Source organism: Euleptes europaea, chromosome 19 (genome assembly GCF_029931775.1).
Source record: "Euleptes europaea isolate rEulEur1 chromosome 19, rEulEur1.hap1, whole genome shotgun sequence".
Classification (NCBI taxonomy): Eukaryota; Metazoa; Chordata; class Lepidosauria; order Squamata; family Sphaerodactylidae; genus Euleptes; species Euleptes europaea.
Window position 1 is genome coordinate 7,420,277 of NC_079330.1, and position 17,013 is coordinate 7,437,289.

The following is a 17,013-nucleotide window of genomic DNA, read 5'->3' on the forward strand; positions in this document are numbered from 1 at the left end:
ACTGGTCGGAGTGTGCAAAAACCAAGATGCAGGGCATTCAATATCCCATCCAAGAGTCCAAATAGGTACTCAGTATAAATGAAGTTGAAATCAGAAAAGGGCCAGAGTCCAGTAGCACCTTAAAGACTAACAACAATATTTTCTGGTAGGGTATGAGCTTTCGTGAGCCACAGCTCACTTCTTCTAGTGTACACAATATAGTGTACACCTCTAGTGTACACAATATAGATAATGCGATACAATAACACAGAGACCAGCACAATGCAGCCGATCAAATAAATATACATTCAAGTTAACAACCACTGGTCGGAGTGTGCAAAAACCAAGATGCAGGGCATTCAATATCCCATCCAAGAGTCCAAATAGGTACTCAGTATAAATGAAGTTGAAATCAGAAAAGGGCCAGAGTCCAGTAGCACCTTAAAGACTAACAACAATATTTTCTGGTAGGGTATGAGCTTTCGTGAGCCACAGCTCACTTCTAGTGTACACAATATAGTGTACACCTCTAGTGTACACAATATAGATAATGCAATACAATAACACAGAGACCAGCACAATGCAGCAGATCAAATAAATATACATTCAAGTTAACAACCACTGGTCGGAGTGTGCAAAAATCAAGATGCAGTGCATTCAATATCCCATCCAAGAGTCCAAATAGGTACTCAGTATAAATGAGGTTTTTCTTCCTTATACATGATGTTCCTTTCTTCCTGACAGGAGAGTATGCCAGTCACCAAAGAAGACAATGCCTTTTCTCGAGAAATCCTGGTTTCGAATATACAATATTCTTCCTGAGTTCCTCATAAGGAAACTCTCCAGCGGAATGTTTACAAATCACGCGGTCAGAGCAGTTTACAGACCTCTTGCCCTGTTCCACCGCGGGACACATTGTGCAAGTCTGTGTGTTATTGTATTGCAACCTCCAGGCGGTGGCTGGAGATCTCCCCCCATTACAACTGATCTCCAGCCGATAGAGATCAGTCCCCCTGGAGAAAATGGCCGCTTTGGCAATCGGACTCTATGGCATTGAAGTCCCTCCCCTCCCCAAACCCTGCCTTCCTCAGACTGCGCCCCAAAAACCTCCCACTGGTGGCGAAGAGGGACCTGGCAACTCTAGCCCCTTCGCTTCAGCAGAAGGGAGGGTGACCTTCCTAAGCCCCGATGGGCTCCTTAGCTGGAGCCATACAGTGCCGCTGCAGAGGTCAGGGTTGCCAACCTCAAGGAGAGCTGACTGAAGAAACAATAGTACAAGGCTCAATCAATCATTTGCAAAAACATGTATTAGACAATTACAATCGTGAAAGTGCAGAGGGTGCTAAAAAAGGAAACTTATCTAAAAATCTAACAACAATGATCTTAAAAGTTAATAAATATAATTCATTGAAAGGTCATTTAGACTCTACTGGCCAGTTGAGCTGTTAAATTAGCAACACCTGTGCTACTGCTAACATGCACTTTCACTGAGCAACCCTGTTGGGAGCAAGGAGAGTCTGCTTGAGAAGCATGCTTGTAAGAAATGTCTGAATATACATTGAAGGAGAATTGTTTCTATTTCGAACGGAGAGCTGAAGAAGCCGCCCGAGGGGGCGTCGAAAACGCAAGGCATCCGGACCGCGTTCCGTCTCCTCCCGACTTCCATTCTTCCAAAACAAGCAAAGAACATATTCATTATGAACTTTTGTAGAGTCTAAATGACCTTTCAATGAATTATATTTATTAACTTTTAAGATCATTGTTGTTAGATTTTTAGACAAGTTTCCTTTTTTAGCACCCTCTGCACTTTCACTATTGTAATTGTCTAATACATGTTTTTGCAAATGATTGATTGAGCCTTGTACTATTGTTTCCTCAGCCAGACTTGTTAGTACTAGTGCATATTTCTCTCAGCTCAACCTCAAGGAGAGGCCTGGAGATCTGGAATTACAACCGGTCTCTGGACAACAGAAATCCGTTCCCACACGGAAAATGTCTACTTTGGAGGATGCCCTCTATGTAGGGTTGCCAACCTCCAGGTAGTAGCAGGAGATCTCCCGCTATTACAAATGATCTCCAGCCAATAGAAATCCATTCACCTGGAGAAAATGGCCGCTTTGGCCATTGGACTCTATGGCATTGAAGTCCTTCCCCTCCCCAAACCCCGCCCTTTTCAGGCTCCGCCCCAGAAACCTCCCATCGGTGGTGAAGAGGGACCTGGCAACCCTAACTCTATGGCATTATACCCTACTGCTCCTCAAATCCCACCCTCAAAATCTCTAGGTATTTCCCAAGCCAGTGTTGGCAATCTTAACAGGTTAGGGTTGCCAGCTGGGTTAGGAAATTGCTGGAGATTTGTGGGAAGGGCCTGGGGAGGGAAAGATGCCACAGAAACCACCCACCAGAGCTGCCATTTCTTTGGGAGGAACTGAACTCTACTCTGGAGTCCAGCTGTAATTTCAGGAGATCTCCAGGCCACACCCAGGGGTTGCCCACCCAAGTTAAGACACATTACCATTCCTTTTGCCCTGGGCTCCAGTTTCCTCCAGATGTGCCTCTTTACATCCAGCACCATTCATAAATCCCAAGCTGGTTATAATATACTGCGAAGAGAAAGTAGAGTTGTAAAATAATATTGGCCCCATTTGATCTGTAAATAGAAGAAGAGTTGGCTTTTATATGCCGACTTTCTCTACCACTTAAGGGAGAATCAAACTGACTTACAATCACCTTCCCCTCCCCCTCCTCACAACAGACACCCTGTGAGGTAGGTGGGGCTGAGAGAGCTCTAAGAGAGCTGTGACTAGCCCAAGGTCACCCTGCTGGCTTCATGTCTGGAGGAGTAGGGAAACCAACCCGGTTCAGCAGATTAGCCTCCACAGCTCATGTGGAGGAGTGGGGAATCAAACCCGGTCCTCCATATTAGAGTCCACTGCTCCAAACCACTGCTCTTAACCACTACACCATGCTGGCTCTCCGCGGAGTCCCGCCCAACCTCGGCATACCGATGGGCGTTCTCTAGAGCTTGGTTTGATGCCTTTCCATCAGCCTTGCTTAGTGGGAGATTCCAATGCTGGCCTATGGAGGCACAGTTAGGCCCCTGCAGCGCCAATGCGATCGAGTCAATTGCTCACATTTAACCGAATTGTGAATTCTTTAGGGATGTCAGGAATCGCCTAATCTCGCCTCTGCCCAGGATACACCAGGCCACTCTGGTCATGTTAGAGTCTTAATGGTGAATTTTCTACTCGAAGGTAAGAATCCCACCCTCTCACACACAAAGTTATATCGCTTGCCAGAATACGGGGATCATTGTTGCTATGTGAAAACAGATCGCTAATTGTACTGTTGTTCTAAATATTGTCGAAGGCTTTCACGGTCAGAGTTCATCGGTTCTTGTAGGTTACCCGGGCTGTGTGACCCAAGACCACGGTCACACAGCCCGGATAACCTACAAGAACCGATGTACTATTGTTCGATTGTGTACTATTGTGATTGTTTCTTTTTTTATTGTTATGCTGGCCAATGACTGTATTTAATAAATCTATCTATTGAGCCAGCATGATGTAGTGCTTAAGAGCAGTGGTTTGGAGCAGTGGACTCTGATCTGGAGAACTGGGTTTGATTCCTGACTCCTCTACATGAGTGGGGGACGCTAATCTGGTGAACCGGGTTGGTTTCGCCACTCCTCCGCATGAAGCCAGACGGGTGACCTTGGGCTAGTCACAGCTCTTTTAGAGCTCTCTCAGCCCCACCTACCTCCCAGGGTGTCTGTTGTGGGGAGGGGAAGGTGATTGTAAAGCGGTTTGAGTCTCCCTTAAGTGGTAGAGAAAGTCGGCACATAAAAACCAACTCTTCTTCTTCTATCTATCTAGCCCCCATTGATTACAACTGCAGGAAATTCAAATCCATCAGGCAGGCGGGAATCCTTGGCCCAAAATACTTCCTTGTACTCTTACGAGACAGTTAGTAGTCTGAAGTTAGTCGTCCCTGACCCCAAAAAAAGCAACTCATGCTTAGCGAGCTAGAAGCATGACTGTGTATGACCTCAAAACCGGCCACTGCCCGTCACCACCACTTTTTGCCATGTGAGCTCATCTTTTCCAGTTGCCTCAGTGAGTATTTTTAAAGGCAGGAGTTCACCACCATCTCTCTGCTCTCACCCTCTGCCGGTTTGCAAATTGCAGCATAGTTCACAGGGGCGAGGGAGAATCCCGGAGCAGCTGATCAGGCAGGGTTGGTACATGTCAGTTCCCTGAGTCACAGGGACAGAGAACCCTGGAGAGAGGAAGCAGAGTCTCAAAAGGGCTTGGAAGCATCCAGGTGGGGAGGCCTGGCCTCTGCGTCTGGAAGGCAGGTCATGCTTTGTCATGCCAGCGAAGGACGCATCCATCTGCTTTGGTGCAAAATAGGAAATTAACCCTGAAAGGCAGGATTTGAGTCCGGTAGCACAGGAAAGACCAACAGGATTTCCAAGGTATAAGCTTTCCAGATTCAAAGCTCCCCCCCTTTTTTTTAACTCTTAAAAACTTACACCTTAGAAATCTTCTTGGTCATGATCAACGGATCGTTGCTTTAGAACAGTGGTTCCCAACCTTTTTTTGACCAGGGACCACTAGGACGTTTTTGTTCGGTGCAGGGACCCCAAGGTTCAAAATAAAAACTCCAAGAATTTGAAAATAAACTTTAATCATAACTGTTAGTTAAACATTACACTTAGAATAATATTTGAATATATATATTTTATAATAGAGAACTTTTAATTGAAAATATTAATTTATTATGGGTTTATAACTTTGTTTCACGGACCTTAATTTAGTTCTCGGACCCCCGGTTGGGAACCAGTGCTTTAGAAGGAGGAGGAGGAGTTGGTTTTTAACCAACTCAACCACCCATGAGATCCTCTCCATTCAGGGAGGACATACACAGAGAAAGGCCCCCATTCATTTAAGAGAGCCAGCGTGGTGTAGTGGTTAAGAGCAGTGGTTTTGAGCGGTGGAGTCTGATCTGGAGAACCGGGTTTGATTTCCCACTCCTCTACATGAGTGGCAGAGGCTAATCTGGTGAACCGGAGTGGTTTCCCCGCTCCCTCACATGAAGCCAGCTGGGTGACCTTGGGCTAGTCACACTGTCTCAACCCCACCTACCTCACAGGATGTCTGTTGTGGGGAGGGGAAAGGAAGGTGATTGTAAGCTGGTTTAATTATTCCTTAAGTGGTAGAGAAATTCGGCATATAAAAACCAACTACTACTACTCCTTTTCTTTGTTATCTCCACTTCTCAACTGTAGTACCACATGGATCCACTACAAGACATGGTTTGTAGAACCATTTCTACCCTGCCTTTTTGCCTAGGCAATTAACAGCATCTTTGAAATTATTATTTTCTGCTTTTCTTTCATCATGGAACTCAAGGCGACATGCCTAGGATCGCCAGGCAGTTCCCCACCCAAACCCTATCTGGCTCTCCAGACCCGTTCGTTCCAACAAAGTACCCTGAGCTTTCCAAAAAGGTATCCGGGGTCAATGCATTTTGTTCTACGTAAGAACCGTACAGAGGGCTTCACATGCGTAGGAATTAGATTAACAAAAAGCATTAAGGATATTCCACAAACACCGCACCTGCATATTTTGTAACATATCTGATCTATCTTGCCCTCTCTGCAGATCCCAGGGGAAGCAGTGGAAACAATGAACAGGTGCCTGGAGGCAGTTTTGGGATAGAAGAGGGCTAAAAACCTGAAACTTAATCCCAAAAACACGTTGAGTGCTACTGGTGGGGGAAAGTTCTGACCTGGGACTGGTGATATTTCCTGTTCTGGATGGCCTGCGCTCAAGATGCAGCTGGACCCGGGCGCTCTGTTGGATAAACTGGTGGCAGCCAGGTGAAGACTTTTTTTGCTTTGTTGGTATTCCCTCATTAACTCTTATTAGCCCTCTAGAGAGCCAGCATGGTGTAGTGGTTAAGAGCAGTGGAGTCTGATCTGGAGAACCGGGTTTGATTCCCCACTCCTCCACATGAGTGGCGGAGGCTAACCTGGTGAACTGGATTTGTTTCCCCACTCCTCCACATGAAGCCAGCTGGGTGACCCTGGGCTAGTCACATTCTCTCATCCCCACCTACCTCACAGGGTGTCTGTTGTGGGGAGGGGAAGGGAAGGCGATTGTAAGCCGCTTTGCTTCTCCCTTAAATGGTAGAGAAAGTCAGCGTATAAAAACCAACTCTTTTCCTTCTTCTTCTACCCTGTCTCTGTGTGTTTTTACGTGTTTATACTTTATGTGTTTGTGTTAATATTATAGTTTATTTCTCCTAAATATTTTATTTTATTTTGTATTTTGAAAGGATTTTAAAGTCTGGAATGAGTTAATGTTTGGTTCTAATGTTCGCCTCCCTGGTGACCCTGAATTGGGTGGGAAAGCAACACAGAAATGCTTTAAATAAATAAATAAATGAATAAACTAAAGTAATTTCTCATAAGCACATTCCAGTACTGCTTAGCTCAGCATCCTGTGAAGGAACCCTAATTATTGGGTTTTTTAAAAGCCTTTTATTTAGTCAGTGGTATCTACGTTTGCACTGTTGCTGATTGTACAACCCTGTTGTCAAAAGAAGTTTCTCCTATTCTAATTTAGAAGCAATTAAGTTGGGAGCATTTAAAAGAATGTTTTGCCTTAATTGTCAATTAGACCATGGCCTAGTTTTCGCAGTTGTGCTGGAACTTGTCAGGGCCGTGTTACTACGGACTGCTGGCCGGGACTCATCTGACCGTACGTTACTCTGCAAAAACACACACACACTAGCACATAGAAAATACGCTTCTCAGGGAGAAAGGCACACTAGTACCTTCTCCCTGACCAACTAGTTTTCTACATGTGGGGGTTTTTTTTTTTTGTATCAAAGAACATTCAGCGTGGTGTAGTGGATAACAGCGGTGGTTTGGAGCAGCGGAGTCTGATCTGGAGATCCGGGTTTGATTCCCCACTCCTCCACGTGAGCGGCGGAGGCTAATCTGGTGAACTGGATTTGTTCCCCCTCTCCTACACACAAAGCCAGCTGGGTGACCTTGGGCAAGTCACAGTTCTCTCAGCCTCACCTCACAGGGTGTCTGTTATGGGGAGGGGAAGGGGATTGTAAGCCGGTTTGATTCTTCCTTAAGTGGCAGAGTAAGTCGGCATATGAAAACCACTCTTCTTCTTCAGTCGCGTATACCATGGCCCGCACACTAGGGTTGCCAGCTCCGGGTTGAAGAAGAAGAAAAGTTGATTTTTATATGCCAACTTTCTCTACCACTTAAGGAAGGACTGGGAAATACCTGGAGATTTTCGGGGCTGGGCCTGAGGAGGGACTTCAATGCCATAGAGTCCAGTTGTCAAAGCGGCCATTTTCTCCAGGGGAACTGATCTCTATCAGCTGGAGATCAATTGTAATAGCAGATCTCCAGCTAGTACCTGGAGGTTGTGCAAAGGAATAGTAACAAGCTCTTGCAATATATGCAAAATAGTGATGTTATTCAAAAAGTGCAAAAACATGCAAAGTTACAATGATATGACGAACTCACACTTATATGCATAAGTCTTCCAAAAGGAAGTCAATCTTGATAGGCACAAGCTTTACAAGGTAAGTACAAAAACTTATTTCTCTTAACATTTGTTCTTTTTGCAGGTAGAATTGTTGAAGTGCTGTGGAGGCTGAAACGGATCGGGAGCGTCCTTCCGGATGAAATCAACGCTTTCGCTGTTACACGACAGTTTCTTCAGCCAACAGCCTCACTCATACACTTGTCTAAATTCCCAATAAAATACAATACATTTTAAATATCTTATCTGACTTCCTATTATTTATGTTAACAGAACATAGTCCAAAACTCTTAGGCCAAACAACGCTTGCGGAACAGTTTTATACAGGGAAGAGTTTGTATTTTCCTTCCCCTCCCACCGCACACACAAGTCGGTGGCTCCGGAGATAACTTTTTAAAACAATTGAGCTGGGGAAGATTAGCTTAATGAAGAGTCGTGTCCAGGAAGGAAGCACTTCATTGTGCAACTTGGAGGCCTGAGCAAGGCCGAGCAAGCTGATAAAGCTGTTCCACCTGTCTTCTCGAAACACCTTTAAAAGCGCAGCCCGCTTCCAAGAGGCTGTGTGTTTGCTTTTTAGGTCAGGAGGCCGTTTGTTCCCCACCTGCATTCTTTCCTATGGGGGACACAACTGAGAGGAAACAGCATATCGCTCGCTCAGATTAGGTGAAAATAATATTGCCCCCATTTGATCACAACAGCAGGAAATGCAAATCCATCAGACAGGCTGGAATTCTTTGCTCAGAGTGGAAATCATACTGTAATGCCTGAAATCATTATATGCTATAGGAAATGTATGCTTTATGCTCAGTCCGCATACTCGCACTTATAAAGATGCTAAGCCCAGAATATAAGGGTTAGCATCTAGCACAATACCATGTGAGAGCACACGTATGTAATTGACATGCAGCCCCAGGTATAAGGGGTAAAGTATTGATCCTTGAAACAGATTCCCTAATGTGTAATCATTTAAGTTAGCATGAGTCTGGCAGATGCCATTATAAGCTGCCAGAATGAAAGACTACATTGCTTGCCTGGTACGGCCGTTCACCAGTAGAGAAAAACAGCATCTTACCTACACCCTTAGGAATGTTTCTAGACCTAGTGCTTGCTTAGAGACATCTTCGGCCAATATCTAATATGCTATGCTAATTAGAGTGGACAACCAATATGCAGTAAATCGAGGTAGTGGTAACACCCCTGACCCAAAGTTATAAACGTTGTTGCAATCCTTTGTTCTGGTGTGTGAATTGTCCTGCGCATTTGGGCCAATTCTCACCTGGTGTGTATATTGGGCCTAATAAACAAACTGAACTCTCAACCTCCTACTGTGTTATTGTCATTGGAAATTAATACAATAATACAGACATATCAATACTTCCCTGAACTCTTAGGAGACAGTAAGTACTTTGAAGTTAGTAATCCCCAACCAGAACTGTGTTTCTGTGTAGGGCTGCCACACTCAAGGAAGAAGAAGACGACGAAGACAAAGAAGACAAAGACGAGTTGGCTTTTATATGCCGACTTTCTCTACTGACTTTCTCTTAAGGAAGAATTAAACTGGTTTACAATCACCTTCCCTTCCCCTCCCCACAACAGACAGCCACCCTGTGAGGTAGGTGGGGCTGAGAGAGCTCTAAGAGAGCTGTGACTCGCCCAAGGTCACCCAGCTGGCTTCACGTGTTGGTGTGGGGAAACAAATCCAGTTCACCAGATTAGCCTCTGCCGCTAATGCGGAGGAGTGGGGAATCAAACCCGGTTCTCCAGATCAGAGTCCACCGCTCCAAGCCACCACACCACGCCGGCTCTCCGGCACCTGGAGATCTCCCGCTATCACTATTGATCTCCAGACCACGCAGATCAGTTCACCTGGAGAAAATGATTGCTTTGGAGGATGGATTATATGGTATTATATCTTCTCGAGGACCCTCCCCAAACATCGCCCTCTCCAGGATCCACCCACCAACCATCCAGGTATTTCCCAACCCAGAGCTGGCAACTCTTAGTTTTGTGAGACATACTTGCATGGCAAAGATCCCAGGTTCAATCTCCAGCATCTCTATTTAGAAAGGGTTTCATGTAGCAGTTGATGGGAAAGGTCTTTCTCTGCTGGAGTCCTTACAGAACCACAGCCTTCACAGGAGATAACCCTGAGCCAACGGGCCAGTGGTCTGAGTTAACATAAGACATCCTCATAGGTAGGGCTGCCAACCTCCAGGTAGTAGGTCGAGATCTCCTGCTATTACAACTGATCTCCAGCCAATAGAGATCAGTTCCCCTGGAGAAAATGGCTGCTTTGGCAATTGGACTCTATGGCATTGAAGCCCCTTCCCCAAACCCCACCCTCCTCAGGCTCTGCCCCCAAAATCTCCAGGTATTTCCCAAACCAGATGTCAGGCTTCACCAGAGCTGGCAACCCTACTCATAGGTCTTAGGAGAACTTGTGTGGTGTAGTGGTTAGAATGTCGCTTGCTTGGTATGCAGAAGGTCCCAAATTCAGACCCTGGTATCACCCAGTTAAAGGACGGCCGGTAGCAGGTGCTGGAAAGGCCCGCTTAGGATAAATGCTGGCCCATTAAAATGAAATTTATCATGGGATAGGTTTCAATGACCAGCGCCTACTCTGGAAATGTCACCTAATTGGGAGATATGCAATTACATCCTCATGTATATATGTGCCCACCGACTTCACGCATCTGACGAAGCGGATCTGTCCGGGCTCGCTCCTCCATTCTCTTCACCTGGCTTTCTTCCCCAAGGAGTTCTGAGTTATCTGGCCTAAACCCCTACCCACCCTAATGCATTAGTTGTACATTAAAATATTTTAATGTTCCAGTTTTCATTTTCTAAATTTTATATGGAATGCAGCGCATGGACATACAAATATGGGTTGTTTTTTCTGCAATGGATGAAAAACCACCTGCCCCCCCCTCAATGTTTTTTTTGGGGGGGGGGTAGAGAATTGTTAAATTGTAATGGCTTCTATTGTTCTCTGCCTGTTTTGTTCCTTCTCAGGGCTTCCTGCTTTTGAATGGGCTATTCTGGGCAGCGAAGCATAGAGAATTGTGTATTTGATAAGGGCTTCCCCATCATAGATTGATTGTAAGACAGGCAGAAATAGTTCTTCCAGACCCACAAAGTGCCCACGCTGTACCTTTTAATTGTTCTCCTGCGGGGCTTGGGACTTCTTTTGCTGATCTCCCAGTGATAAAAGAGCCAAGAGCCAATCTGTGTTGATCTAAACTGCCACAGAGAAGGGCAAACCCACATGGCCCCAGTTGGCAACTAGTACTAACACGGCCCATTGTTTTGAGCAGAGTAATAGCTGGAGGACCAGCAATATAGGCATCACCCACTAATTAACTCCAAGCTAAAAAGCAAACCTACCCCTTTAACTCTTTCCTCCCTGAAGCAAGCACTTTCAAGGCTGCAGCTGCCAACTGCATGAATCAGGGGTCCCCAACATGGTGTCCTTGGGTGCCATGGCTCTAGGGTTGCCAACCTCTAGGTACTAGCAGGAGATCACCTGCTATTTCAACTGATCTCCAGCTGATAGAGATCAGTTCCCCTGGAGAAAATGGCCGCTTTGGCAATTGGACTCTATGGCATTGAAGTCCCTCCCCTCCCCAAACCCCGCCCTCCTCAGGCTCCGCCCCAAAAACCTCCCACCGATGGCAAAGAGGGACCTGGCAACTTTATTTGGCTCTCATCAGTACCTTTCCTGGCTCCTACCAAGTGGTTTAAGAAAGTGGGTGAGGCCAGGTGGAGCTATTGCCCAGCTTGGCTTCTGATCGGCTGTGCAGATTATAATAATATTGATTCAGTTCCTTCTTTGAACACATGAAGCTGCCTTATACCAGATCAGACCCTGGGTCCATCAAAGTCAGTATTGTCTACTCAGACCGGCAGTGGTTCTCCAGGGTCTCAAGATAAAGGTCTTTCACATCACTTACTTGCCTAGTCCCTTTAACTGGAGATGCCAGGGATTGAACCTGGGACCTTCTGCATGCCAAGCAGATGCTCTACCACTGAGCTATGGCCCTTCCTCTGACCTACAGGTCTTCAGTAGCATCAATCAATCCAAACTAGGAATAAGAGGAAGAAAGGAAGAATCAAGCCAGAGAGGGAAGGCTATACCATGTTAGAGAAGAGGTCTCATGACTGTAGGGTTGCCAAACTCCAGGTGGTAGCTGGAGATCTCCTGCTATTACAACTGATCTCCAGCCGATAGAGATCAGTTCCCCTGGAGAAAATGGCCGCATAGGCCATTGGACTCTATGGCACTGAAGTCCCTCCCTCAAGGTGTCTGTTGTGAGGAGAGGAATGGAAGGGGATTGAAAACTGGTTTGATTCTACTTACAAGGAAGAGAAAATCAGCATATAAAAACCAACTCCTATGCCTACTCCTCCTCTTCTTCTCCGCAAACAAGAGCTGCCAGCTGTGGAATGCAAGTGGACAGACTGCTCCCTGTATGCACAAATCCAGTCCATCTATTTCGTTATTGGTTGCCAAGTGTTAACAATTTTTTTTTTTAAATCCCAATATACCATGATGGGAGAATCAGGTTTGGACAGCTAGGGGTTAACCTACATTTAAGAATGAACTGCAGATATTAAGGTGTGTGTACCTTGCTGTGTTTATCTTTGGAGGCTTTATTTTTAGCCTAGGTGGGTCAAACGAATGAATTTGCATCTTCCTCCTCCAGCATTTTCAGGTGTGTCAGGTATGGTTACACCCTTCGTATACTCTGTCGAGCCTTTTCAAAAATTATCTAACCACATCAATGAGACGAGCCGGATCAGATTCATTTGTTTTGACTATTCCGTGTCAAGCAGAGGTTCTCAGGGCTTGGGAGAACAATGTCCTTTCCTTCCCACACCCCTTCAAAACAAACTCAGAGACAGGCTGGGCCTTTTGGTAGAATAGACGCCAACCATTTTGCAGTATTTGGAAGCTTCACTAGCGGTCATTGGTCAATTGGAGTGCATCTCCCAGAAAGCCAGTGTCTCAGCTACTTGGGTTGCCAACCTCCAGGTACTTATGCTGAAATAACAATGTTACAAGCAAAAAAACAGCACGTAGGCTCAATTATATTGCAGTAAAGAATTTACTAGATATGATCAACAACAATAACTATGTAAACATGCCACCTTTTATCATTATTATTTTTAAGCTAAAGGGGGAACATTCACTCAGCCCTAATTCCAGCTCAACTCAGCCCAAAGTTGTATGTCAACCACATCACTAACAACAGCCAGGTCAAAGTTGGGTGTGTGTGTGTGTGCTTTTGCTCAGAAATCCACTAATTAACCTAAGACATTTCTTTCCAATGGAACAATCCCTCTTAAGCCCCATGAGACTTTTTGCAAGAAGATGAAAAGATAAATAGAGGGACTTTGCCAGGAGGCAAATCCCAAAGCCAACACATACCAGGTGAAACCATAAAGCCTCTCCGGAATGGATTCACGGAGGGGTGGGTGCGTGCAGCCCTATTATACACATGTGTTTAACTGGCTCTTCCTGTCTCCATTGCAGATAAAGGTAAGAGTTTGGAAAAGGAAGGAAAAGCACCCAAATCTACACTGCTGCTAGATCTCAGGGTCTTAGAGCCAGCGTGTTGTAGTGGTTAAGAGCGGTGGACTCTGATCTGGTGAACTGGATTTGTTTCCCCACTCCTGCACATGAAGCCAACCAACTCTTCTTCTTCCTCTTCCTCCTCCTCCTCCATGTGGAATACATACCCTAGGGCTTGATGTGGTCGGGAAGCAGGGTTTTCACCACCCCCACGGCACTGTGGTCTATTCATCCACCGGTTCTGCCCCCCACCCACAATAAATCTACAAGAAATCTCTGTTTTAAACAGAGTAGAAACAGAAGGGACAATACAAAGAAAGCAGACAGCCAGAACGAGCTATTTTTCCACAGAAGAAATAATATGCGCCCTAAATTTCCCAGCAGTTTTTAAAACATACCCATGGAGGGTTTTGTGAATTTGCAGACATTCTTAAGTACATAGACCTATTCAATCGCATAGAACCAGAAAGCTGCAAAAGAAAAGAAAGAAAAGGCAGCCCCTAAAAGAAATCAAATGTGGTATGAAATGCCGAGGGGTTGTCTAAAGGGTCAGTTCCTGAGGGTCAGAGGGCAGAACCTAATGAAATAAAGGGTGCTGTGCTGTCCGAACAATACACACCATAAAAACATATATAGAGATTATCTCAACAGATGTCAACCTTTGAGCCTCTTGAAGAAAACAGCTAGAAGGTCTAACAGCCAACATAAACTATTTACAACAAAAATTGATAAGAGTTAGGGCTAGAAAATAGCCTCCCTGATGAGGTTAGGATAGGGTTGCCAGGTCCCTTTTCACCACCAGCAGGAGGTTTTTGGGGTGGAGCCTGAGGAGGGAGGGGTATGGGGAGGGGAGGGACTTCAATGCCATAGAGTCCAGTTGCCAAAGCGGCCATTTTCTCCAGGTGAACTGATCTCTATTGGCTGGAGATCAGTTGTATTAGCAGGAGATCTCCAGCTAGTACCTGGAGTTTGGCAACCTACATCCCAAACCCCACCCAACCCAGGCTCCATTCCCAAATCTCTATGTATTTCCTAACCCAAAACTGGCAACCCTACTGATTGTACTTGACTTACACCATGTAATGCGCCTTGAGTCTCAGCAAGAAAGGTGGGCTATAAATAGCCAAATAATAATAATAATAAAGTACAAGGGGGAGATCCTATCTCCCCACGATTGCTGATCCGCAGATGGGGGCCGCACGTTACTATTAGTATATATCTAAGAAGAGCTATTGGTAGGGTTGCCAGCTCCCCGTTGAGAAATACCTGGAGATTTTGGGGGTGGAACCTGAGGAGGGAGGGGCTTGGGGAGGGGGAGGACTTCAATGGGGTATCATGCCATAGAGTCCACCCTCCAAAGCAGCCATTTTCTCCATGTGAATTGATCTCTGTCACCTGGAGATCAATTGTAATAGCGGGAGAGTCACCGCTGGGAGGTTGGCAACCCTAGCTATTGGGCAGCATTTGCTCTGCCTGTGCATGTCTTTGAGATGCCTCCACTCCATTTGTCTCACAGCATAACTTTACACATCAGTGGTAAAGCTGCTAGGTGGGATGATGCAGGGGTTATCGAAAGGGGAAGGGGCTGGGGAATGGGGAGGCAGTAGAGCCAGTGGCTGAGCAAACTAAAGGCATAATGGAAAATAACCTGTCATAAAAGCCTCCCTGGCTCAAAATGCCCCAAACCTGTTCTGCTGCTCGGGATTCCTGTCTCCGTGCCTGATCCCTCGGGTGCCATTTCAAAAGTGTGCAGCAAGCGGGGGGGGGGGGGGGAAGCAGACATGCCATGCTGTGTATTGCGCACATGGCACTTTGGGGGGAGGGAATTAGGGCTGCCAACTTCCAGTAGGGGCCTGGAGGTACCCCAGAATTACAAGTGATCTCCAGATAATGGAGATCAGTTACCCCAGAGAAAATGTCTGCTTTTGAGGGTGGGGCAGTCTATTCCACTGAGGCCCCTCCCTCCCTAGGGTTGCCAACTCCAGGTTCGGAAATACCTGGAGATTACATAAGAACATAAGAAAAGCCAAGCTGGATCTGACCGAGGCCCATCAAGTCCAGCAGCCTGTTCACACAGTGGCCAACCAGGTGCCTCTGGGAAGCCCACAAACAAGACTGCAGGAGCATTTATCCTGCCTGTGTTCCACAGCACCCAAGATAATAGGCATGCTCCTCTGATCCTGGAGAGAATAGGAATGCCTCATGACTAGTATCCATTCTGACTAGTAGCCATGAATACCCCTTTCCTCCATGAACGTGTCCACTCCCCTCTTCAAGCCTTCCAAGTTGGCAGCCATCACCACATCCTGGGGCAGGGAGTTCCACAATGCAACTATGTGTTAAATTGAGAGTGGAGTCTGGGAAAGTGGGGTTTATGGAGGGGAGGGAACATGGTGGGGTATAATGTCATGCGGTCCACCTTCCAAAGCAGTCTGGAGATCAGTTGTAATCCCAGGAGATCTCCAGCCCACACCTGGAGGTTGGCAACCCTATCCCTCCCCAAATTCCACCTTCCCCAGGCTCCACCCCGAATCCCCGGGGATTTCCCAGTCCACATTTGGCAACCCTAGAGGGGAACGATTGAACACACCTTTCCCTCTGCTTCTTCTGCAAGGTGCAGCAAAGAAGGAAGATCATGGCCCAGGGGACGGCCCCTTCAGGCTTCCAACGGAATATATCCGTCTTACCGGCAGCTCAGGGCCAAGCTACATGATACGCCCAACGCGCACCAGGTTCCAGGCGCATTACTGGATTCTCCATCAGATGCACATTGAGGGAACTCCCCTTAAACAATGCTTGTTCAGTCGGCGCTGCTGGGAAGCGTTGCGAGGGCACAGATGGAGCTTCCCGTTTCCTTCCCACTCCGTTTTGCCAGTGGCAATGGCAGGAGCAGGGAGTTTCCATCCCTTTTCTCTGACTCCCTGTGTCCTTCCCTGGGGCCTGTCGAGCCAGAGAAAAGGAGCGAATCCCCCACTGCTGCCATTTCTGCTGGCGAAATCAAGGTGGGAGGGAAACCAGAAGCTCCCCTGACACTCTTGTTGGTCTCTAAGGTACTACTGGACTCAAATCTAACATCTTTACATCCAGCGTCCATGTCTGCTTCACCCCAACGATCTGGCTTCGGGTGGGATTCCTGCCCCAAGCATAGAACCACAGAGTTGGAAGGGGCCATACAGGCCATCTAGTCCAACCCCCTGCTTAATGCAGGATCAGCCTGGAGCATCCCTGACAAGTGTTTCTTAGAATCATAGAGTTGGAAGGGACCACCAGGGTCATCAAGTCCAACCCCCTGCACAATGCAGGAAATTCACAACTACCTCCCCCCCACACCCCTAGGGACCAGAAGATGGCCAAGATGCCCTCCCTCTCATCATCTGCCTAAGGTCACAGAATCAGCATTGCTGACAGATGGCCACCTAACCTCTTCTTAAAAACCTCCAGGGAAGGAGAGCTTACCACCTCCCGAGGAAGCCTGTTCAACTGAGGAACCGCTCTATTAGAAAATTCTTCCTAATGTCTAGATGGAAACTCTTTTGATTTAATTTCAACCCGTTGGTTCTGGTCCAACCTTCTGGGGCTACAGAAAACAACTCAGCACCATCCTTTATATGACAGCCCCTCAAATAATTGAACATGGTTATCATATCCCCTCTCAGTCTTCTTCTCTTCAGGCTAAACATACCCAGCTCCTTCAACCTTTCCTCGTAGGACTTGGTCTCCAGACCCCTCACAATCTTTGTTGCCCTCCTCTGAACTCGTTCCAGCTTGTCTACATCCTTCTTAAATTGCGGTGCCCAAAACTGAACACAGTACTCTAGGTGAGGTCTAACCAGAGCAGAGTAAAGCGATACCATCACTTCGCGTGATCTGGACACGATACTTCTG